Consider the following 26,050-nt stretch of genomic DNA (forward strand, 5'->3'; position numbering starts at 1 on the left):
GTTTTGAGCGCTAGTGGTCAAGGACTTTGCGCTTGCCCCACTGGCTTTGAAGGACAGGAACCAGGTCTTAATTTCTCCCCTGGCACACTGCCCGATGCCTGGCACACAGTAGCTGCTTCAGAGACACTTCCTAAGTGAATGAATACATGAATGGCAATCATTTCTTTCTTTATTCTCCTACACCCCGTGTTCTGTAGGCATCCCTGCCAGAGGCTAGATCTAGAAAAGTTCACAGTGAAATAAAAGCTCTTCTCTTTTCAGAAGGGCTCCTTTTTGATCCTTTCTTTGTAGACATCAAGGATTCATTTCTTTAATATTTAGGGGGTTTTGTACCAAAGAGAAGCAGCTACATTTGCATCAGACATCTCATTTTTCAAGGCAAGTGAGAGAGATCTTTCTAGCAAGATGGGTTTCTTCCTTCTCAGAGCTGTCACTTGGTTTCTCAGCTTCTCCCTCCCAGGCCTTTGGGCTGCTGGCAGGGACAGGGTGGGGGTTTGGGGCCCTGGAATCATCCACCCTTTGATGTCCTGTCTGTCACAGCCCAAGGAAGCTTAATTAGAACCTCACAACGTTGCAGAGACTGAGCTGGCCTCAGGAGCTGGTGCAGGAGCCTAGCTGGTGATGGAGATGAATTCGATGCTTTATTTCCCGTCCCTCTGAATGGCTCAATATTTGCCATGGGGACCTGGAGCCCTGCCTTTGGGTACACAGAGTGTGCCCCTCTACTAACATTAGCAGGTCAAAAACGGGAATTCCCTTTAACCACGCAGACCTGTGGGTCTGGCTGCTTTTTATTTCTCAGCCCTGGCAGGCTGGGCTGAAAGCAGGGACATGAGAAAAATGTCCCCGTCGAGGTCATTTCCCCGCCACCACGGTCCCCGCTGCTGGAAGACACTGGCCCGGTTTTAATCTCTCGCCTGAAGTTTGTCAGAGGTAAAAATGAACCTGGGTGAGCTTTTCCGACACTTCCCTCGACTTACAGGAATTCAATTTCTGGACTGGGCATAAATTTGCAGCCATCAGCGCCCGCGGTGGGGGCTGGGGCTGGGCATATTGGCTGGGGATGGATTTCTGAAATCAATCCGTCGGCGCGTGGAAAAGGTCGTCATGGGGGAAATTCATCTTCCGTGGCCGGCTGAGGCATTTCATGCCTATAGCCAGGGACGCCCCTGCACAAAATGGAGGTGTTTGCTGTGAGGCTCCCAGGTTGGGGGGGGGGGTGTGGTGTAGAGGGAGGAAACCTTGAAGGCTGGATAGTGTGGTCAGGAGGGGACAGGGGGAAAAAAAGGGGGGGGACAGGGGACCAACCTGCTAGCTAATAACTCACAAGGACAGCCAGCTGCCAGCACCGCCCGAAAACCTGCTTCTATGATCTCCTAGCTCCGTGTATGCCCCGGAGGGCAGCAAGCTAATGTGGGGTTCAAACCTTTTGTCATTTGGCTGCATCTTTGACAAACAGCCCAGGAAGTGACTCTCAAAAGGCCTTTGGTTCCTCCAGCCGAGGTGAGGCCACAGAGCATGGTCACTGAGGGCTTTGGCTTTGGAGCCAGTCACCTGAGTTCAAATTCCAGCTCTGCTCTGTGCCCTTGGGCGAGTGACTGGGCCACCCCAAGCCTCCGTTTCCCCAGTTGTAATATGGAGCTAAGAACAGTAGTGATGTTACTGAGATCGTTGGAAATATATTGAAATGGCTTAACACAGGCAACGTAATACACAAGGGAGCGCATTAAAATTGATTATGGAATAAAAATAAGCAGATAGGTGCTGACAGAAACACAAAGAGGCAGCCAGTACCGTCTGCATTTCAATCCTGGCTCTGTGTTACCCTGGGCAAGTGACTCACCCTCTCAGAGCCTCAGTCTGCCTCTCTCTCAAAGGGAAGTAGGGTGATGACAATGTGGGTGTTTTAAGGGTTAAGTGAGCTAATGTTTGAAAGTCAAGCGAAGACGCAATTATAAAACAGTATGACCAGTGCCATGTCGGGGGCAGTACACCGCGCCGAACGCTACGGATCCTGGTTTTGAGGGCTCGGGGATAGCCTTCTGGAAGAAGCCATAGCTAAACAGACTGGATGACTGGGCAGGAGTCAGGAGGGTGAGGAGTGAGAGGATTTTAGGCAGAGGGAGCAACATGGGCAAAGACCTGGAGGGGAGAGAACTGTGCAGCCCACAAATATTTATTGAGCACCTACTATGTGGTGGGCGCGCTTTAGGCCCTAGAGACTCAGCAGCAAGTGAGACAGACGAGGACCCCTGCCCTCATGTCAGTTCCATTCTGGTAGGAAGAGAGGTGGCACACTCGAAAGTTTTTCGGTGGGGTGCCAAATCTCAAATTGGGAGGTGGGAGAGGAGCTGGGTGTTCTGCTGGTCTGTCCAGATCCTCCCTCCCCATTCCTCTGTCCTCTCTGTGCTCTGGAAGGCTGACCCCCCGCAGCCCTCGCCTCCCAGGACCCCCTGCCCTCTAGCGTCCAGTGGAGCTCAGTCAATGACAGCAGCCACAGGAGACAGGGGGGCAGAGGAGAGAGAGTTTGGGGGGTGGACACAGCTCAGCCAACAGTCATGTGTGAGTAGGGAAGGATCTGGTCAGGAACGTCATGGAGGATGGACTGGCCAGAGCAAGACAGAGAGGCAGAGAAATCCACCAGATGAGCACACCTGAGGGCCAACTTGGCCCATCCTTGTGAGTTTTCCAGAGCTTTCAAATAAATGAATCTCAAAGACAGAAAACAGCTCCAGCCATGAGACACGTCCTCCTCTCAGAGGGGAGGGCGCAGTGACAGCCACCGGGGTCACCGGAGCCCTTTGTTAGCGAGAATGGGCCACTTGAAGGGAAATCGATCCCAGCTAAGCATTGAGCAGCTGCTCCCAGCCAACGCTGCCAGAGATAGGCCCTTTGCCCCTCTTCCTCTAGGTCTGGGACGGGAGCCAGCAGGAGCCCGAAGATTGCTCTGCCAGGTGGCAGGTCCCAGAAGAGCCTTCGATCAGCATGCATTGTGGTGTCCATCCCAGGTGGCACTGCAGCATCACTTCCAGCGTTGGTACTAACCAGACACCAGCCCCACATGTAATGATTATTACGGTCCCCAGGCTTGGCAAGCACTGCCTGTGTGCCACGTACTGTGCATGCACGTTGTGTATGCAAGGGACCTCCTAGTGTCACCTCCTAGCCACGTGACCTTGGGCAAGTGACTTGAACCTCACCGTGCCTCGGTTTCCCCATCTGTGAAACAGTGCTGTCACGGAAGTAAATGAGTGCCCATGCGCAGAGCTGTGAGCCATAGACTAAGAACTGTGTAAGGTGAGCCGCTGACAGTACTTGCCCTTCACTGCACAAACTGTGTGGTGTCGGGGTGCCATACACTGAAGGTGAGGGAGGGAAAGTCGAGTGACAGAGCCTGATATGGAACAGAGGGGAACAGAGGCCACGCTAGATGCTTCCACGGAGGGAATTAATATGGCAAGTGTGATACTGAGGAGCCAGGAAGGCTGAAAGAGGGAAGTGGGGGAAGTGGATGATCAAAAGAATAGTAAATGCAGGAAGCTTCAGGGCTGGCAGGGCAAAGGGAGGAGGGGTGTTCCAGAGCCCGGGAACCAGGACCACCAAGCAGGAATCATGGCCCCCTGACTGGGAGCTGGAGGCAGGGAGCAGCCAAGGCCACAGCCTACAGCAAAGAAATAGGGGAGAAATCCTTTGGCTTTTCTCTTCCTCCCACCTCCAACCGCCACCACAGCCTCCCATTGGCTGAAGCCACCAGGAAGCCAGGGAGCAAGGGAACTTGGGAGATATAGTTTTCAGGGGTCAACTGCTCTAGGATACAGAGAACAAAGGGCAAGGAACAGATCTAAGGGACACCAGGTAAGTGACCAGCCCCCAGGACTGTGGCCTCACACTGCCTCTCCCTAGAGTTGTCTTGACCACCAAGCTACACATTTACAGAGTGTTTGCTCAGGTCAACTGTCCCATTTCATGGCCCACAATGAAGTCTGATGGTATAATGATAACACTAGGTCCTTCTTGTGCATAGGTAAGAGCTAAGTTTGAAAGTCACCTCCTTGGGAAGCCTGGGTGGCTCGGCAGTTGAGTGTCTGCCTTCGGCTCCGGGTGTGATCCTGGTACATAGTGCTCAGTAAATGTACGATGTTTTTTACAATGCTGCTTCTTTATATATTAAGTGGTGGGGCCGGAATTACAAACGCAGGTCTGTGGGGCTATACAGAGGCTGGTGTTTCTACTCTGCTGCCCTCCAGCCAGCTCCCCCAAGACTCTCCAAATTCTGTGTATCCTTCAGGGCTGAGAGTAAACATCACCACCTCCAGGAAGCTTCCTATCCCTGCAGACAGGTCTAGGACCCCTCCTGTGGCGTGTCTCCATAGTTCCCTACCCCTTCCCACTCTTATTTATTTATATTTTATACCTTTCTTTGCCTGGGTGGGCATCCGTGTGCCCTATTAGGCCGTAGGCTCCACAAGGGCAGGCTGGGCCTACTTTCCCACCATGGCCCCAATACCAGCACATGCCGGACAGGTAGGTAGGTCTCATTAGGGCATGAATGAATGAACAGATTAACAAATGCCTCCTGCACACTCCGAGTCCTCTATGGGACCTCTTTCTCCCGCACTGTGCCCACACTCTCTTAGGCTCACTCTCTTCTTCCCCTTCCTTCTCAGGGTGGATACCAGGGCTCTGGGTTTTGAAGGACTCATGGAGTCTAAAGCAGTTGAGCGTAGCCTGGAAGCACATAGACCCCGGAGCCTAAAAACTTGAGTTCAAATCCTGGCTCCTCTACTTTCTAGCTGTGTGACTTTGGGCAAGTGATTTAACTTCTCTGCGCATGCGTTTCAGCATCTGCAAAATGGATACCATAGCAGTGTCTTTCCATAGGACCACAGGAGAATTAAATGCCCTGTTCCAGGGCAGTGTGTCTTCCTCTCACTTCCTATCTGCAATTCCCAGACAAGTCTGGGAAGCAGAGGGCTGAGTCTCCGGCAGTTAATGAATCCAGAAAGGACCTCAGCTGTGTCAGGGGAGCCCTGGTGCCAAGTTGGCCTGATTTTTATCCCGAGAGCGCTGAGAACAGGTTCTGGTGTCACACATCCACGCTATGATTGGCATAAATGCCTGGTGCTCCTGTGACCCTGTTCGTTGGAGCCTGGGGGTATAGGAGATGCTCTTGGGTCTCTGCCCAGATCTCCTCACTGGGCACACCCACCCCACAGATGCTGAGAGTGGGAGCTCACAGCTAGCACCTGTGACCTTTCCTGGAGACCTGAACTTGGTTTTGGGAATCACTACACTCTGGAGAGGCCCGAGAGGCAGCCCCCAGCCCCAGGAGCAGCCAAAACAGGATTGACACAGTGGTCCAAAAGCCCACCCCTCTGCAGCACAAGTTACGTTCCAGAGAGACCTCCACCCCCGTGGAGCAAGCCAAGCCCGGAGCTCACCTGAGACCTCATCCCCTCCCCGCTCCCGCTTCCCTTAGCCTCCATTCATAAGTAACCACATGCCCCGAATCCTACTCAGGTACTGCTTCTCAGGAACCCAACCTAAGCAGGGGGGAAACGATGAACATTCAACCTAAAGGTATCTATGTGGGTGTCCCTTCAAAGCTCATGTTCACACCCAGGCACCAAGTTCTGGCACTTCCACCTACGTATGCAAACCGCCTGCCAATCCTGAGAGCAGTTCTGGCTTCAAAATGCATCCCGGTTTTGCCCAGTGCAACCAGTCTCCACGTGCAGCCCCCATCACCCTCCAAGGCTCGCTCTGCTGCGGTTTCCACATAAGAGTGCACTACCCCTTGATCGTGCGCTCAAATGTATCTTGTTTCGTATTTGCCTCTCCCCTACGGTACTGTCGGTTCCCTGAGGGCAGGGATGTTGATCGCTTTGTTCACCGCTGTGTTCTCAAACTAGAACAGTGCCCAGCACATAGTATGTGCTCAATAAACACTTCTGCTATTGAAGAATGAGTCCTTGAATGCATTCACTTGGAGCCAGCTTTCATCGCCTCTTTCTCGTACAGCTTTACAATCAGAAATCTACTCACTTCTCCCCATCTCAACAGTTATCTCCCCGGTGAAGATGCCTCTGCCCTGGTGCCCCTGCTGCCACCCTGTCCCCACAGCACCCAGAGGGCGCCGGTGAGCACCTCAGGCCATGCTCTTCCTCTGTTCAGAACCCTCCACGGCTCCCACCTTCCCTGGATAAAATCCTCACCACAGCCCACTGGGCCTAACCAGATTTGCCCCATTCTCTCTCGGCCCTACCCCCTCCCTCTTTCCCCCTCCCTCACTCTGCTCCAGCCATGCCATCTCCTCCCTGTTCCTTCCGCCACCTCAAGCCTGCTTCCTGTATAACGAGTCTTCTTCGCTCTGGCTATTCCCCCTGCCTGGAATGTCCTTCCACCTCCTTCAAATCTTCACTTAATGTCATTGCTTCCAGAGACCCTCCCTGACGGCTCTCACCCCAGTCAAAACTACAAGTGTCTCAGCACTACCCACCCTATCTCTTCCTTACCAACGTCTGACACACCTACATCATTTGTGCACTGATTTTATGTATTATCATTCTTCCCTCCAGGACTCCAGGCAGGGATTTTTACCTATTTTTGTAAATCGGTACATTGCCAGCACCTACAACAGTATCTTGCACACAACAGGTACTTGGTATTGGTTTGTTAAAATTCTGCACAAATACCCTATAAGCGTTCCCCTTACACAGATGCAGATGAGGAAAGCAAGGCCCAGAGCAAAGTCATGGGTCAGGGAATGGGCCCATGCACTGGGACCACAGACATGTGAGATTGCATGTGACTGTGCGGTGTGTGCTGGTCCGAGCCCGAGTGGTTGCATCTGCCTGAACGTGGCATAGGAGGCTGCCTGGACATGCTGAAGCTGATTTTGCATGTGCATTTCTGTGTGTGGAAGGGAAGCAGCGGGCCAGGCCACAGGCAGGTGCAAACACATGTCTGTATACTCGCTATGTGTGTGTGACACTGCACTGGAGGATGGGAATTTGTGCAACCACAGCCAAGCTGTGTGCATGCGTGCATGTGTGTCTGTGTGTGTGTGCACACGTGTGTGCGTGTGGGGTAGCTCCGGGAGGCTTGGACAGGGTTGGAACTGAACTTGAAGGAATGTGGTGGGTGAGGGAAGAACCCCATCAGCCACAGGCCTGTTATTTATAGACGGATCTAGGTTCATAAATTCCAAATGTTTTTTTTTTTTTTTATCTCTCTCACTGCCAGGCCCCTATAAATATTCATGAGCTTCCTGCCTTGGAATATTTAAGTAGTCGAAAGGAGGAGTGGGTGGACCATAAGGGGAAGGAGAGGGTCTCCTGTGGTGTTGGGAGGACATGCGGGTGGGGAGAATGAGGGTCTCTCTGGATTTGCCTTCTTCCCTCCGGGCTCCCCTTCCAAGCTGCAGCTGGCAAGATGGGGAAGGTTCTCAGCCAATACAGAGATCTCCCAATGCCTATTATTATTCTTCCCCAGTGTCTGTGGAAAAATACCACCCACTCCGGGGGCAGAGAAGGTGTCTGCGCTGTTTTCTCAGCTCCAGCTTGGAAACTCATTACCCTGGGACCCCCGGCTCAGGAGGGAGGGGGAGGCCCCTCAGATATGCCAGGAGGCAAAGTGGCTCTGCAAGCAAACCACTGGGAGGGCATGGGTGGCCCCCGGCCTGGTCCCAAGGAGAGGGATGGGTCATAAAGACTGGTCCATAAAAGAGGAGATCAAGCATGCATGTGTGAAGCTGCATGTGTGAGTGTGTTACTCTCTGAATGTGTAAGAAACTGTGGCAGCCAACACAACTGTTCACAACTTTTCCATTTCTTCTCTCTTGGGTGCATAAGAGAGCTGTGCTTCCCCGGTGTGGCCCTGTGACTCCCTTTAGCCAATGCCATGTGACTGTTAGTGACTTCCCAGTGACAGCTTTAAGAGCTAGTGAGTGATTTGCCACATTCTTGTCTCAGCAATCGTGGAAGCGTGTGTTGATGAGAAGCCTCTGTCAGCTGGAGTCCCCAAGTGACCACACAAGGCAGAGACCCCTGTCATCGGCATGAGCTCATTTAAAGAGTGAGATGGATGTGTGGCACGTCTGTGTGTGGCCAAGAACCCACAATTGTGCATAGGCATTTATAAGCCTAAGTGGGTGAGCATCAGTGAGTGTATGAAATTACACATCTGCATACATAAAACAGGGATGAGTAAGAGCGTGCAAAACTATGTGGGGGAAACTATGAATGTGAAAGGCAAGGCACTGCACGGCACACCTCCAGAGGGCGCTGTTCTCAGAGCGCACCACTCCCCCTTGAATCATGCCACTGTCACAAATACGGAAGTGTCATCATGTGGGAGGCTGTGTCTGAGTGTGCTGCCTTGGTTGGCTGATAGTGTGTGAGACCGTGATACGGTCTATGCACATGTGCATGAGGATCTGTGTGTGGCTGCTGTGACACTGTGTATGTCTGTGCCAAGCATGTTGCTGTGTGCTTGAGGCATAGGTGTGGTTTTGGTGCCGTGTGTGTGTGTGTGTGTGTGTGTGTGTGTGTGTGCGCGTGCATGCACTGCAGTGTGATTATGTGAGCCCCTGTGTGTTATGTGCCCGTGTGGAATGTAGGTGTTGCTCCAGTCTGCATCAGAGTGGTCACAAGCCACCATGGAGGGAGGGTCGGCCACCCTGGGCATTCCCAAGCTGTCAGCTCTGCTGAGCATGTCTCCAGGCTCATGGGCCTGTGCTGGCTCAAACTCAGGTCCTAGGATGACCTTATAGTGGAAAATACAATTCACTTCTCCTCATTAGTCCTAGAACATGCCATGTCATTTGCAATGGACATTAATCACAGAGGTACTCACCAGTTTGAGGGAAGTGTCTCAACAAGTAGGGAGATCCCCAGAGGGCAAACCTGCTGTCCCTCAACTCCCCCAAGAGAAGCCTATTTTATGTTTCTGTCGTCAGGCGCTATGCTCTGGTCTATCCCAAGATGTGGGGTTGGCCTGGTCTATCTCAGGCTTCCACTGTAGCCCTGATGCACTCAGGACTTGGATTTGTTCCTGGTCTCCTGGGACCAGGCTTATCTTTGGTCTATCCCTGGACTCAAGTTCAGCCTTTGTCTACCTAGGGTTTGGGCCTGACCCTCATCTGTCTCAGAGTCCACCATGGAGTGTCTTAAGACCTCAGGGGTGAATCCCTGTTCTGTCCCTGGACTTGAGCTAATCCCTAGTCTTGGAACCTGAGTTGAGCCTGGTCTATCTCAGCTGGGTCCACCCTGCCTGAGCTTGATCTTCATAATCTGCCGAGGTATCTAATAGCTGAAGTGTCCACCTCCTGAGCATCTCCCCATTCACGGTGAGCTGCCCCCTGGAGCTCAGGCCTCTGGGATGAATGTCCATTGCAGCTGATTGTGGTGGCCCAGGATTAACCAGGGTAGGGGGACTTTATTTTCCAATGCCATTACCTAAAATTCATCAAAGTAGATTTTATGGGTCTTTTTCAAGGATTATTACAAGGCTTTCTTGATGGGCTATTACAAATGGCATTAATCTTCAAGAATGGGGGACTTTTCAAGAATCCATCACAAGTCTTATCTCATAAATACTGGAGTTGGACATCTCCCTCCACCCCATCTGAGCTCTCTCTAGGCTCAGAGGTCAAACATCAGACCAAGAGTTCAGGAGGGGACTTTAAAGAAGGCTTTCTTCATTGCTGCATAGCCTGGGCAAGTCCAGCACACTGTCACCAGGCCACTTGAACTAAGCAGAAAGGCTCTAGCCATTCTCTATTCTCTGATTTCCCAGGGGACATGAGAGCCATCAAACGGAATCTCTCTTCTCCTGTCATCGTGTACAAACTTCTTCCCCATCCTGGTCCTTACTCCCAGTTACAGTGGAGGAGGTACCTTTCATCTTAAGGTTCATGCAGCTGTTCTTGTTTTGGTCCTTTTTCCCTTCTTGGGAGTCTTATACAATCAATATCCTGTCTTTGTGTTGCATATTCAACTCCTTCTCAGGCAGAACTTTCTCATTAGTTTTTAAATGAACTCAAGTCTCCTCTATTAAAAAACCCAAATGCCTCACTTGATTTCTCCTCCCATCTGTCTCCCACTTCTCTCCTCTTCCTAGTTATCTATACTAACTGCCTTCTCCATCATGTCTATCTAGTTTCTGACCCTATCATACCACCAACACAGCAAAGTCCACCAATGGCCTCCATGTTTCTAAATCCAATGGACCCTTTTTAGCCTGTCGCCTTTCTTGATCTCTTAGCAGAATTTGACTCTGTAGAATGTTCTCCCTTTCTTGATATATTTCTTCCCTTGGACACTATGACACATGTTTGCATGGTTCTTTCCTACCTCAACGCATCTCCTTTTCATCTTCTTCCACCTAGCCATTAAATGTTACTCTAAACCAGGGATTCTCAATCTCAGCACTAGTGATATTTTGGCTGGATAACAATTCTGAACCCTGTAGGATGTTTAGCAGCTTCCACCCACTAGACACCAGGACTACCCCCTCCCAGTTGTGACAATAAAATGTCTCCAGATATTGCCAAATGTCTCCTGGGTGTGAAATCATTTCCCAGTTGAGAAGCACTTACCCTTGCCAAAGCTTCCATCACCACCTGCATGAGTAAATGTCCTCAGAACTTCAAACCCAAATATACAGGTGACTCTTTGACCTGCCCCCCACTTGGCTGTTTCAAAAGCATCTTAATCCCAACACACTCAAAATGAAATGCAAGATCTCCTTCCTCTCTTGAACCTAGTTCTCATCATCTTCACAGCATCTCCCTCTCCCACTGCTGCCAAGTCAGTGGTTCAGATGCCCAGGCATTATCCTCACTCCCATTTCCATTCCCTCACCAAGTCTCATTGACTTTAACACCTCAACATTTTTGTGTTCATCCATGGTTCTCCATCTGTTTTGTTTTTAATTAGTTTATTTATTTGGGATGGGGAGAAGGAGAGAGAATCTCAAGCAGACTCCATGCTGAGCATGAAGCCCAATGTGAAGCTCAATCCCATGACCACAAGATCATGACCTGAGCTGAAATCAAGAATCAGATACTCAACATACAGCAACCCAGGCACCCTGGTTCTCCATCTTTATCACCACTCAGTGATACAGTTGAGTTCAAATTATCTACTCTCATAATTCAGAAAGTCTATCTGGTCTACCTTGATTGGCCTTTTCTCTTGCCAGCGCACTCTACACATGAGAACCGTAGGGAACTTTCACAATGCACATCTGATCAAAACATCATCCAAGCTGAAACCTCATTAATAAATTCCCTTTACTCTTAGGATACAGACAAAACTTTTTTTTTTCAAACAAAACTTTAACACAACCTTAAAGTCATACAGGTCTACCTTTATTTACCTCTGCTTTCATCCCACACAGTCTTTCTTTTCCTTTTCTTTTTTAAAATATTTATTTATTCATGGGGAGACACAAAGAGAGAGAGAGACAGAGAGAGACATAGGCGGGGGAGAAGAAGGCTCCTTGCAGAGAGCCCAATGTGGGACTCAGATCCCAGATCCTGGGATCACGCCCTGAGCTGAAGGCAAACGCTCAACCACTGAGCCACTCAGGCTTCCCTTTCCTTTTTTTATTTTTTTTTAAATTTTTTATTATTTATTTATGAGAGTCATACAGAGAGAGAGAGAGAGAGAGAGGCAGAGACATAGGCAGAGGGAGAAGCAGGCTCCATGCACCGGGAGCCTGACGTGGGATTCGATCCCGGGTCTCCAGGATCGCGCCCTGGGCCAAAGGCAGGCGCCAAAGCGCTGCGCCACCCAGGGATCCCCCTTTCCTTTTTAAAAAAGATTTTATTGATTTATTTGATACAGAGAGCATGAGAGGGGGGAGGGACAGAGGGAGAAGGAAAAGCAGACTCCCCACAGAGCAAGAAGTCTGACATGGGGCTTGATCCCAGGACCTTGAGATCATGACCTTAGCCGTAGGCAGACAATAGACTAAGCTTACCAATGTGTGCCCACACAGTCTTTCCCCTCCAAGGTCTTCTTTAATCTGTCATACTGTCCACACTTTCTCTTACCCCAGGGCCTTTGCATAATTAGGTCCCTCTGCCCAGAGCACTGTTTGGTCTTAGCTTCAGATCCCAGCTCTTTCTTCCTCAATCTCTCAAATTAGATCAAATCCCCTTATTAGAAGCTCCTGTAACACCAAGGATCTTTTCCTGAAAGCTGTTATCACACTTGCCATTTATATTTATTTGTGAATATTTGATCATTACCTGTCTCCTCATCTTGAAGGATGACCCATGTACTCTGCCTGGTTCACCATCTTCTCTCCTGTGATGTACATAGTAGGTTCTCAGAAGTACTTGTTGAATAAATCCATGAATGGAAAAATGGCCTCAGTGCTTTTAGGATGAAGTTTAAGTGTCTTGCCCTGGCATTTCCATCACTTTGAAGACTGAGCTCTCAGCCTATGTAAAGGTCAAGGCAGACACCAAAGGGCACAAGATGTCAAATGGAAAATAATAATTCAGCAGAAGCAGGAAGTCGAAGACAAGGGATGACCAAAAGAATATAGGTCCCCTTGGGAGGGGGGAAATCTTGGGGAGACACTGGCTTTCCACAGAGCACAGAAGAGGGTGCAGAACAGTATCTCTTCCTGGCTATTAAGAGGCAGGGTGACCCAGCTATCATCTGGTCTGCTCTGGTCCCCCCTTCTTTTAGAAATTCTCCTTAGGGGGCACCTGGGTGGCTCAGTCGGTTAAACTTCTGCCTTCAGCTCAGGTCATGATCCTGGTGTCCTGGGATGAAGCCCCATGTCAGGATCCCCCCTCAGAGAGGAGTCTGCTTCTCCCTCTCCCTCTGCTTGTCCCCCTGCTCATGCTTTTTTTTTCTCTCTCTCTCAAATAAATAAAATCTGAAAGAAAAGAAAGAAGAAAGAATGAAAAGAAAGAAAGAAAAAGAAAGAAAGAAAGAAAGAAAGAAAGAAAGAAAGAAAAAGAAAAAAAGAAAGAAAAATTCTCCTTAGGCATCATGTTTCTCTCCAGCTACCATCTCATTCCTATGTTCCTTTTTCTCACCCCTCACATATGATCTATCAGCAACTCCTGGTGGCTGTACTGAAGACATGTGCCAAATCTGCCCACTGCTCACCATTCTGGATGCTTTTATCCTGGCCCAGCCATCACTGGCTTTTGCTTGGACTATTGCAGTTACCTCCTCCCTCATGTCCCTGCTTCCACCCTCACTCCCTGAAACCCATTCCCTAACATGGAAGTTAGAGGGATCTTTAAACAACGTGAGTCAGATCATGGCACTCTTCCCCACTGCAACTTGTCCAGCAGCTTCTCATTGAACTTAGAATAAAAACCAACATCTCTCCTTGGCTTGTGAGACCCTGCGTGCAGTATCCCCTGCTGACCTATACAACCTCAGCCCTTCCTTCTCTCAAGGCACCCAGGCCCTGTCTTTCCAGAAGGCATCAAGCTCATTCCCACGTCAAGGCATTTGCACTGTGGTTCCCTCTCCCAAAATGTTCTTCTCTCACTTTTTCCATGGCCAACTCCCTCTCATCTGTCAGGTCTCTGCTCAAAGGTCACCTCCCTAAAATTCCAATTATAAGATGAATAAGTTCTGGGGATCTAATGTAGAGCATGGTGACTATAATTAACAATAATGTATCATAAAAAAAAAAAACCAATAATGTATCATATACTTACAAGCTGCTAGGAGAGTAGATCTCTAGTTGTCAACACACACACACATACACAGGCAATTACGTGATGGAGGTGTTAACTACCCCTGCTGTGGTAAGCATTTCACAATAGATATGTGTATCAAATCATTGTTCACCTTAAACTTACAAAATATTATATGCCAATTACATCTCAATAAAGATGGGAAAAGAGTCACCTCCCCAGAGATACTACCCAGATGTCCTGACAAAACAAATCTCCTGGTTACTTCCTTTCATGTCTCCTTGCTGTCTTTACAGTGTTTATCTAACTAAAATGAACCTGTTGGGGCACCTGGGTGGCTCAGTCAGTTAAGCATGTGCCTTCTGCTCAGGTAGTGATCCCAGGGCTGGGATAGAGCCCCACATCAGGCTCCCTGCTCAGCCGGAAGCCTGCTTCTCCCTCTCCCTTGTTCTCGTTCTCTCTCTCTCTCAAATAATTAAAATCTTTAAAAATAAAATAACATTTTAGGGCTACCTGAGTGGCTCAGTTAAATATCTGCCTTGGGCTCTGGTCATGGTCTGAGGGTCCTGGGATCAACCCTCCTTCCTATGTTGGGCTCCCTGCTCAAAGGGGAGTCTGCTTCTCTCTCTTCCTCTGTCCCTCCCCCTTCCTCATGCTCTCGCTCACTCACTCTCTCAAATGAATAAATAAAAAACCTTTTTAATTTATTTATTTGCTTACACATTTGTTGTGCATCCAGCATAAAATACACATCGCAAGACGAACAGATCCATTGTATTCACAGCTGTGTCTCAGCACCTACAACAGCACCTGGGACTCTAGGCACTCAGTCAGTTTGTCTAGTAAGTGAATGAATGAGAGAATAAATGATGGGTGCCTATCATTGCCTCCCCTCCCAGGGCCTCTTCCAAGAGACAGGCTCCTACCTGTAAATCCCTACTGAGAAAGAGACTTCCACAACACATGTTCCAGGTCCCAGAGTTGTCCAAGTCTCAGCAAACTGGACAAGCAGATTCCTGATACACATTGAAAGAGGCAAATTTTCCAGCCCAGGGAGATGGAGTTGGAACATGAAAGTCAAGGCAATTAAAAGGTGTGGGGCTGTGGAGCTGATGGTGCCCAGAGGGAGGGTCAGAGGATGCTGGTGCCCAGAGTGAAAAGGGATGGGGGAGAGTGAGGGGCTTCCCTCCTGGCTTCAAAGGAGCCCCGCCTCTGCCACCATCCCTTGCCCTGGTTTAACTCTCTGAACAGCAATATTACAGGATTATAATTCTTCCCAATAAAATGCCAGCTCCATGAGAGCAAGCGCCTTGTCTGTCTTGTCTACATGGTGCATAGTAGGTGCGGAATAAGTATTTGCTACGGAATTGAAATGAGTGTGTGAGCGATGACTTTCCAAGGTCCTGGAGCCCCAGATACTGGGTTTTGTGAGATTCCCTGCATTCCTTATCTAAAGCTCCTCTTAAACCAGGCCCTTTTAGGGGGCTTTCTATTCCAAACACATTCTCTGACACCAACCCATCCCCAGGCATACAGACCAGACCGTGATGCTTAGAGGCAGATGAGAACAAAGAGGATGTCAGGCAAGAGCCAACCAATGAGAAAGGAAACCATGGCTTTCAAGGACTGACTCTCTCAAGTGAGAGCAGGAGAGAAACAGATGAAGCTAGAAGGCCGGAGGGACACTTCGGTGGGTGCCAGGTAGGACAAGATGGGGGGTGGGGGTGGGGATGAGAGAAAAAGCTAGAAAACTAGACACAAAGAACAAGGCATTCTGCATTTCAAGGAGAATATTCATAATGGGAATAATGATTCTACTCACTGATAATTATAGTCCCTAATATTCACTGGGTTCTTCCTTGTACCAGGTACTCTAAGCCATTTGCCAGCACTGGCCACTGTAATTAGCTCTGATGGGAGGGGGGCATCAACAGGAAAGAATCTCAGCCAAGACAGTCTGATGAGTGAGGCTGGGCTCAGGACACTGTATTCCTGGATGGCATCGCCAGGTCACCCAGGTGCCCATGTGACTGGATTTCCCTTCCCTGTTCATCCAAAAAGGACCTGGGGGTTCCAAAGCCACTCGTATTGAGTTGGAGATCTCACTTAGCCAGGAGTCCAGGGAACTGGGGGGAGGGAGGGGCTTGGTCATTCACGTCCCAAAATAGTAACATGTGGATATTGGGGTACCCAAAAGTTCTATGACTGTGTGGACATCTGTGTTTATCTATAGGTACCTGTGGGCATCTATGCTCTGGACACTTATGGAACATCTGGAGACATCTGTGAGTAGCCAAGTATAGAGGTGCACATTTGTGTAAATCCAGGCAAATGCTGGTGTGTATCAGTGGACAAGTGCAAGTATATGTGCATCTTGCACTGTTGCCCATGGCCATGAACATTCTCTTCACTCTGAAATGCTCATAAATGTCCTAGTCCCATATTCTCTGTGCACAATTATGAGCCCACAAGTCAATCTGCATAACCACTCTTTATATCTGTGCACCAGATATATTTGTGTCTATTTGCCTTCTCCTTGATCATTCGTGTCCCTGCGTTGCTCTATAGCACAGGTGAACACCTCCCTATAAATACCCATGGCCTTCTGTGTGATCCCACATGCACGTCTACCCGGCAGCCACAAACATGCCACAGATCTGTGTCCATTCAAGAACACCAGGTGAAACAGTGAATAGACTGGAATTAAAATTTTAAAAAAGAAAACTCATGCCCTTCCATGTATATAATTCTCTATGTCCATTTGTGTCTACCCGTATCCACGAACATTCCCACACTTCTCTCAGTAGGAACTGACATCTGTGTACATTCTGTCAGCTGCACTCTCAGGACTAACTCATTAGCATTGCAGTCAGTCCAGAAATATTCTTGCAGAATTTATGCTTTACTAATAAGCCTGGTGTCCTGCTGAGGTCACATGGCACTTACAAGGGCTAATGGAGCCAGCCTCCGCCAGCAGGCTTGGGGAATCCTGGCCTCCCGGAATAGCCAAAGAATGCACTCACCATAATGAGCAAACTCCTCTTCTCTCTGACTGCACCAAGTGTCCCTACCGGTACCTGTTGAGATATGTTTATGGCCCCAACACTACCCTGCCATTGCACAAAGGGCTCCATCTTCAGATTTGTCATTGTACGGAAGGCTGTATCACTCACTCATCAGGGTGGCACACTGAGGGCTGCATCAACAGACTTGTCACTATACTGTAGGCTGCATTACCTCTTTGGGCATTACACTGAGGGTTGCATCATTAAACCTTTCTGTGAAGATAGAATCATCCTTTTGGTCCTAACACTGGGGGTCCCAATCCCAGGCTGAGCATTATACTGAGGGCTTTGTAGCTAGAAAATAAAACTTGAGAAGCAACATTTTCCCTTTGCATTGATAACTCCTCTGTGTGGGGCGAGAAGGGGCAGGTGGAGGTGAGGTTGAGAAGTAATCCTAAGGGAACGTGTAGGACCACAACAATGAGGGAACTGGGGATCTGGAAGCTATGAACTGGGGAAGGGAAGCTACAGAGGACAAGGGAGTAAATAGTACATCAAGGGAAGGAACTCAACCCTTCTGATTCATCAGTGCTGAAGGGGCTGGGGAAATTTAGAGTGTGTAGCTGCAGGGCTGCCTGACTAGCTCTTCCTGGAAGCTATAGATATTGTCATCCCTCCACTGTTCCTGCCAGGGAGGTCTGCAAGACATATCTTGCCATGCCCTTGAGGACAGATGCCTAGCCTGCCAGTGCAGACCTCCATAGCACAGCCATGCTATGACAGGTCCCGTCATGTGCCACATCCTCTTTGTGCTCCACATGTCCTGTTGCACCCTGACACACTCAGGCGTGCTGCGCTCAGACATTTCCATATGAGAGACACATTCGGACTTGCTCCAACATATCCATGGGCTCAGACATGCCCTGCAGCCATCAGATCCTTTTTATACAAAGGGGCATGCGGGCCATAAAGACATGCCCTGACATATTCAAACATACTATGTCACACCTTGACGTGTGGGGCAGTCTCCAACAGACACACACATGCCCCGGCAAGCTCTGGGGGGCTGGCAGGTCTCCAGCCTCTGCCCCTGAGTCTATATGCCTGTGGCCACCTTGCCCTTCCGGATGGATTGATGGGGCAGCAGGGAGAAGGCTGTTATAAATTAAACATTGAGACACTGCCTGAGCACCAGACTCTGCCACCTACTCATTGGCTGGTTCTCTCCCAGGAGGCTGCGGGACCATAGGGTGGGGGAGAGGGCAGAGGAAGTGGCTCATTTAATTAATTAGTCCTAATTGAGATATCTTTGTAAATATCCCTTTATTGAAGGACACGATCCCATCATTTCCTGGGAATTTGCTGTCTCTATTTATCTCCAGCCCCTGAGTATTGCAGAAATGACAAGAAAAGAAAGAGCAATCCAAAGGGCTGCTTGAACCCTAGCCGTGCTTCTGGCAATGACAGCAGCACCGAGGGACAGGCAGGGAGGCTCAGAGAGATGCAGAGATCTAGGTGGAGTGGTAGGAAGAGAGACAGAGAGATACAGGCGGACCAGAATATAGGCAGGAGGGAAGAATATAGGCAACAGGGAGGCCAAGCAACGTCAGCAGAGTCGGGATGCAGGCCCTGAAATGCAGGAAGAGGGAGAGACTGCCAGAGACAGAAGGAGAAACTTCACAACCGGGAGACCAGAAGTGGGGGCAGATGGACCATAGCTAGGCAGACAGACCTCCCTCTGCCTTTTCCTGCCTCACCTGGTCTCCTCATCTCCTGGACAAACTACCCACTGCAGCAGCAGCAGCAGCAGCAACAATCAAGCCTGATTCCTCTTTGGCCCTTGCTATCCTCCCCTTGTCTCTCCCTCCCCCAATCACCCCTGCAATCATCTCCCTTGTTCAAAATGAGCTTTTGCAGCTGCAGCCCAGACAGCTGTTCCATCTTGGAGCCAGCATTGGGGCCTGATGGCTGGGTCCTAGAGGGAGGCTCTCCTAGGTGGCAGCAGTGGAATAGGAATGGGTAGGGGAGGAAAGGGGCTCACCAGGAGTTTGAGCCCCAACCTCCACCTCCTCCTGGGCTCCCCTCAAAGCTTGGCTCCAATTTCTGGCACCCTGGAGGTACAGACTACCCAGGCCCCCTCTAGGGCCTTCAAGAGCTCGCTCTGGTCTGGCTCATCCTGTCCCATTCACTGAATCCTGCCAACAGACTTCTGGCTCTGTCCTGTTGTCTCAAGAGCCCTCTCAGATCCGAGAAGTCTCCTCTGTCCCTCACCCCCCTCAGCATCCTGGACTATGATACAGCAACTATGGTGACATAGAAATAGGATCCCAGAGAGAGAGAGAGAGAGAGGTAGAGAGGCAGACATAGACCTAGAGCTGGAGATGGAATAGATATAGAGACACCAAGAGACAGAGATGACGGAGACACACAGAGACAAAGACAGAGACATAGAGAAGACTTGGAGACAGAAACAGAGAAAGAAAAGAGTATGATGAAAAGAAGCAGATACTGAGACACAGGCAGATAGAGATAATCATCAACATTCACTCAACAAACACTTACTGAAAATCACCCATGTTTTGTAACTACACAGTTAAAACAGAGGGAGGGGAATATAGTTAATGACAAAGATACAAGAAAGAGAAGGACAGAAAGAGTCAAAAGACAAGAGTTTAAGACAGTGAAGCATCAAGGGTGAGACACACAGAGGCAAGATTGGGAACCAGCCTGCCCTCCAACGCCCAACCCCCCAGGGTCTCCCAGTGGCAGCCTCTTCACGCCCACACACAGACAGACCCAACCCCACATCAAACTCTCTGAAAGCACCTGGGCCTCCCCCAGATGGCTGCTTTTCTTCCTTGCTCAGCTTTGTGGCTGCTCCCCACTGGTGCTTCACAAAGAGGCGACAGCCATCCAGAGTCAGAGGGGAGAAGGATACTGGGGGCATGAAAGACACCAAGAGCAGAAACCAGGGTTTCCCTCTGGAAGAGGAAGAAGACAGTTTTAGCTTCACTCAAGTGGCCCCAAGGCCTAGACCACCTTCCCTTGGTGGCTGTCCATGGTGCTGAAACGTAGGCAAAGGCTGCACCTCAAGCCATCTCTTATGTTGGCATCAAATGTGGGGTGCACTGGGTCTAGGGTGGTGGTCAGGAACACCCGACATGCTCAGGCTACTACCTAGCTCACCAGCTCCTCAGACACACCACTTGCTGTCTCACCCCAACACTATTACACACTTTGTTCTCTTGGCCTCTCACCCTCCACCTTATCAGCTGTCTCTGCCCAACTCTTTCTCAACCGTCATGTCTCAGGGGAAATGTCACCTCCTCAGAAAAGTCTTCTCTGACCACCCTTTCCCAATTACATGCTTTCATGTCTCCATAGCTCCCCCTTCATGACCCTTACTAAACTGTGATTAAATAGCAATTTACACAATTCCACATTGACTGTCTCCCTATGAAGCTTTAAGAGGGAAGAGACAGTTTGTTCATTGCTCTTTTCCCAGTCCTCAGCACAGGACTCGGTATATAGATGGATTCAGTGATTGCTGGTTGGGAATGACTCTGCTCTCTGGTAGCTAGACTACTCCATACCTTGATGTGGGAGGTTGGCAAAGTGCACATTCGTCAGACATCCATTCACACAGAAAAATATTGGAAAACAAGGACACATGAAAAGAAGCTTTAAGAAATAGATGCTTCTGGGTGGCTCAGTTGGTTAAGCATCCAACTCTTGATTTCAGCTAAGGTCATGATCTCAGGGTCGTGAGATCAAGCCCCACATTGGGCTTCATGCTCAATGGGGAGTCTACTCAAGATTCTCTCTTCCTCAGGGCACCTGGGTAGCTCAGTCAGTTAAGTGTCTGACTTCAGCTCAGGTCATGATCTCCAGGTCCTGGGATCAAGCCCCATGTTGGGCTCCTGCTCAGCAGGGAGGTGCTTCATCCTCTCTTTCTGCCCCTCTCCCTTGCTCATGCTGTCTCTCTAATAAATAAATAAAATCTTTTTTAAAAAAAGATTCTTTCTCTGCACCACTAGCTCTCTCTCTCTCCCTCTCTCTCTCAAAATAAGTAAATAAATCTTTAAAAAATCAAAAGAAAAGAAACACACTTCTGGTTCACAGAAAAAGCCTGGGGAATCACAGAAATCCTCATCAAAGTTCAGAGGTGTCATTAGGAGGAAGAAGGGGCAGTAATCTCATGTGGTCAGAAAGAACTGAGACCATTCAGGACATACCTACTACCCTAAAGGAGAAGATCCCAGTAATAAACAAAAAGAGACAAAGTGCTTGCACCGCACTTCTATTCTGTTGGTGGCAAACAATTACCAAGATGATTTCAGATAATTATGAGTGCTGGGCAGAAATAGAACAGGTCCAAATAACAGTGTGGGGATATTTTAGCTGGAGTGGTTAAAGGAGATCTCTCTGAGGAGGTAACATTTGTGTTGGGACCTAAGTGGTGAGAAGGAGCAGGCTAGAGGAGGTTCCCAAAGGATGGCACAGCAAATACAAAGTTCCAGAGGCAGAAACAAGAAAAAAGATGGAAGAGTGGTCCAAGGCCTGAGAGACTCAGGCAGGTAGAGTCTTGCAATAATAATAATAGCAATAATAATTACAATAGCTGACCTTTATAGGCACCTTCCTATATGTCAGGTACACTGCTAGGCACAATGTTATATGGAACATTCCACCATTATCCCCATTTTGTGGATAAAGAGAGTGAGGTTTTATGAGTTGAACCGGGGTAAGGAGTTCAAGAGGAGTAGGCAAAAGCTCAGAGAGGCAAATTTCATACTCAAAATCTAGAAGGATTTTCTAACAATTAGAGGTCTCTTTAAAAATGCAACAGGCAGGGATCCCTGGGTGGCGCAGCGATTTGGCGCCTGCCTTTGGCCCAGGGCGCGATCCTGGAGACCCGGGATCGAATCCCACATCGGGCTCCCGGTGCATGGAGCCTGCTTCTTCCTCTGCCTGTGTCTCTGCCTCTCTCTCTCTCTCTCTGTGACTATCATAAATAAATTTTAAAAAAAAATGCAACAGGCAGAGGCGCCTGGGTGGTGCAGTCAGTTGAGGGCCAACTCTTGGTTTCAGCTCAGGTTGTGATCTCGGGGCAGGGTCATGAGATCGAACCCCACGTCAGGCTCTACACTCAGTGCAAAGTCTGCTTGAGATTCTCTCTCCCTCTGCCTCTGCCCCTCCCACTCGTGCTCTCTTTCTTTCTCTAAAATAAATAAATAAACCTTTTCTTTAAAAATGCAACAGGCAAAAAATAAAATAAAATAAAAAATAAAATAAAAATGCAACAGGCAGGGTGCCTCGGTGGCTCAGTGGTTGAATGTCTGCCTTTGGCTCAGGGTGTGATCCTGGGTCTGGGGATCGAGTCCCACATCAGGCTCCCTGCGAGGAGCCTGCTTCTCCCTCTGCCTATATCTCTGCTTCTCTCTCTGTCTCTTATGAATAAATAAATAAAATCTTAAAAATACTTAAAAAATGTAATAGGAAACTTCATATTTCTTTCCTGCTCCAAACCCCTCCAAATCTCCCGTCCTTTGATACTAAGAATGAAGTGTCCAAATCCCTTTATGACATGGACCCTTCTGGCTATGCAGGCCACTTCTACGCTCCCCCCAACATGGCACATAAGTCTCCAGGAACTCTAAACTGCTTTCTCTCTCTACTCACCATAATGCCCCTTGCTTCTGAGCCTTTGTTCATGCTGTTCCTTCTCGCTCTGTCTTCACCTGGCGAATTCCTTCTCGATGGTTAGACTCAGTTTGAGGGCCACCACCTCCAAGAAACCTCCTCTGGACCCTGGCTGGTTTAGATGCCCTCCCCTGCACCCCTATAACACTCCAGAAATATCCTTATTACCATGCATACTGTGTTGTGTCACAAGTACTGTTAAAGAGACTGCAATTTGATTGAAGTCAGGGATGTTATTCATCTCTACATCCCATGGCCCAGGACCCTTCCCAGTACAAAGCAGATGTTCAATAATGTTTCCTCACACTTTTAAGTATTTGAACAGAAGGTGGATGCCCACAATTTAGGAGCAGGTAAATATGGTAGGTGGGTGTCAACTTCACAATATGCCTACTTTCTCCACCCCTTTGGCCCCTACCTTGGTCCAACCCCCATCATCACTCACCTGGATCAGTGCAGTGGCCTCCTCACTAGTCTTCGGGCTCCCGCTCTCATCCCCCATAGTCTGCCCTCCTCACAGGAGCCAGAGGGAAGCTGAACACCTGAACAAAGTCCTGTTCCTCCCCTTGCTCAGAACCCTCCCTGGAATTCCATTTATCTACTTAACAAGTATTTATTGAACACCTACTATTGCTAGGCCCTATACTAAGTACTAGTCAGTCAATATAACTTTTTAAAAATCCTTGCCCCTGGGATCCCTGGGTGGCACAGCAGTTTGGCGCCTACCTTTGGCCCAGGGCGCGATCCTGGAGACCCGGGATCGAATCCCACGTCGGGCTCCCGGTGCATGGAGCCTGCTTCTCCCTCTGCCTGTGTCTCTGCCTCTCTCTCTATCTCTCTGTGACTATCATAAATAAATAAAAATTTAAAAAAAAATTAAAAAAAAATCCTTGCCCTTGTGGAGCTAACATTATAGTAGGGGTGAATCAGGCAGTAAGATAAATAAGTTGACTATGCAGAGCATATTAGAAGGTTTACAGTGCAAGGAGAAATAGAAAGCATGAGGAGTCACAAGTTAAATCTAAAATCCCTATGAGGTTCCCCCATCCCTGAGCATGATGCAACTCCCTTGCCACCTCTTGCCCTCATCTCCAACTGCTTTCCACTCTGCTTCAGCCACAGTTTCCTCACTGTTTCTCCAATATTTTGGACATATTCCTAACTCAGGGCCTCTGCACTTGCCCTTGCCTCTACTTGTAACTCTCTTCCTTTAAATATGAGTTCAAGTGAGGTAGGCAAAAGCTTACTTCCTTCAGATTTCTGCTCAAATGTCACCTGCTCAGAGGGGCCACTCAATCAAAAATAATCCCCCTATCACTCTCCACTCCCCTTATACTGCTCTATGCTTCTTCATAGTAGATGCATTAGCATATAAAATATTATAGATTTGTCTATATAGTTACTTATTTCTCCCCATCCCTGCTCTAGAATGTCAGCTCCCTGAGGGCAAGATTATCTTTTTTATTCATTGTTATATCCCTGGCACCTAAAATAGTGCCTAGAACATAGTATATGCTGAATAAGCATTTGTTAATAAATGAGTGAATGAATGGAGATACCCTCTAAGAGAATTCTTGTTGCTTAGGATAAGAGGTGGGGGAATCAGCAGAGTGGGGTGCTGTTTAGGGCTGTTCGCAAACATCTTGCCACTGCTCTCTGTTCAGGTCATGGAAGGACCACACTTCTCACCCTCTTTGAGGTTAGGCATGTCATGTGACTTATGTTAACCAATGAAATGTGACCAAAGTAACGCTCCAGGGTACAGCTTTAGGAACTGATGGAGGATCTGCCTTCCTTTTTCTGTTCCAATGATCATGTCACCACAGAGCCTCCATCATCCTGGGTCCCTGAATGACTCCTATGGACAAAGTTCTCCAGCCAACAATGGACATACAATGCAAGGGAGAAATGGATCTGTGTTGCATTAAACCACCGAGCTATGAGGCTGCTTGTTATCACTGTGTACCTTGACCTCTCTTGACTGATACTGAGTATCTGGAGCCTTTTCCCCCAGGAAACTGTCAAGAAAAGACATGGAATTTGAGTTTTGGTTCTTTGCAGGAAGTCCTCAAAGAGCCCTTTGTGGATAGCTGCTTAGGCCCTTCCCCTATTCCTCCATGAGGAAAAGGGTCCTCCCCCAACAGAATACCTCTTGTTCATTTCCCCTTCCTTTTTCCAGCCCTTAAGGAAGGGTGAGCAGATGGGCAAGGGCATAAGATATAAGATGCAGGTAACTCTCTTCAGGTGCTGTAATGACGGCAGCTGCCGGCAAGGGGCTGACAGCTCTTAGTCTGGTTCTGGATTTATGACTCCCAGATGAGGAGCCATTCCGCTGAAGGCTCCCATCTCACAGGGATGGTTTATGGCTGAGAGTTGGCCAAAGGTAGTAATGGTGGAAGCTTCCTCCCCATTCCTTTCCAGCGATGACCTGTAACACCACTCTTAGAATCTCTTAGAATGCTAAGCTGTTTCTCCAGATCAAATTGGGGAGGGGGAAGTCTGAGACAAGAATAGCCAGAGGATCTGAGCTCACCTCCACCTCACCACTGAGGCCTTTTTTTTTTTTTTGAGGCCTTTTATTAAGTCAAACACCAGCATCCAATCTTCTTCCTCATGACTGAGAATCCCTGAGCTGCTCAGTTAACTCATGTTGGTGCTCTACACTTTTCTACAAATCCTTACTGAGCACCTCGGATGTGCCTAGTAACTTCCATTTGTTTTCCCCAATCCTTAGGAACATGGATTCTTTTTTTTTTTCTTTTTAAGATTTTATTTATTTATTTATTTGATAGAGAACACAAGCAGGGAAAGTGGGAGAGGGAGAAGCAGGCGCCCCACTGAGCAAAGAGCCAGATGTGGGGCTCAATCCCAAGACTCTGGGATCATGACCTGAGCCGAAGGCAGACGCTTAACCAACTGAGCCACCCAGGTACTCCAAGATTCCTTTTTTTTTAAGATTTTATTTTTAAGTAATCTCTACACCCAATGTGGGGCTTGAACTCGCAACCCTGAGATCAAGAGTCGCATGTTCCACCTACTGAGCCAGCAGGGAACCCCAGGAAAGTGGATTCTTGACTTAGACACTTGACAAATATTTACTCTGTGCCCTCTATGTGATTGACTACCATGGCAAACAAAGCGACTCCTCCTTACTGAACACTACTATACTCCCAGCCCTTTGTTTCCATATGAAGGTGGAATCCATGAATCCTTATGAAAATGTGATTACTGTTCAGTCACTTGACAAATATTTATTGTAGACCTATTATTAGTGCATCAGGACTTAGGGTTCAGTAGTGAGCAAAACACAGATGTCCTCTGTGATTCCTCATGGATCCTGTGGTCTAATGGGGACTCTAAACTCTCCCTGACTAATGAGGATATTGAAGCTTAGAGAGATTAAATAATTTCCTCAAGGGCATATTGCTAGTAAAGTGCAGGGCCAGAATTCAAACCCAGATATGTATGACTTAAACTCCTGTTGCTAACTGAGCATCTACTATGTCAGGCACTGAGTTGGAGCTTTTAGGCATAAACATGCTTGACATAGAGGCGGCAATAAATAGTTTTGCTGAATAAACAAAATGGATAGAAGGATGGATATTGAGGATAGACGAAGAGATGGCTGGATGATGGATAGGTAGAGAGATAAGCAGACACA

At 48.5% G+C, this 26,050-nt stretch overlaps 1 protein-coding gene across 2 annotated transcripts in view; it reads right to left on the reverse strand.

The window, feature by feature from the left end:
* OLFM2 (olfactomedin 2) overlaps positions 1–26,050 on the reverse strand; it is a 64,079-nt gene that overhangs the window by 15,938 nt on the left and 22,091 nt on the right. The gene's annotated exons all lie outside the window — the stretch shown is intronic.

Source organism: Vulpes lagopus, chromosome 7 (genome assembly GCF_018345385.1).
Source record: "Vulpes lagopus strain Blue_001 chromosome 7, ASM1834538v1, whole genome shotgun sequence".
Taxonomy (NCBI): domain Eukaryota; kingdom Metazoa; phylum Chordata; class Mammalia; order Carnivora; family Canidae; genus Vulpes; species Vulpes lagopus.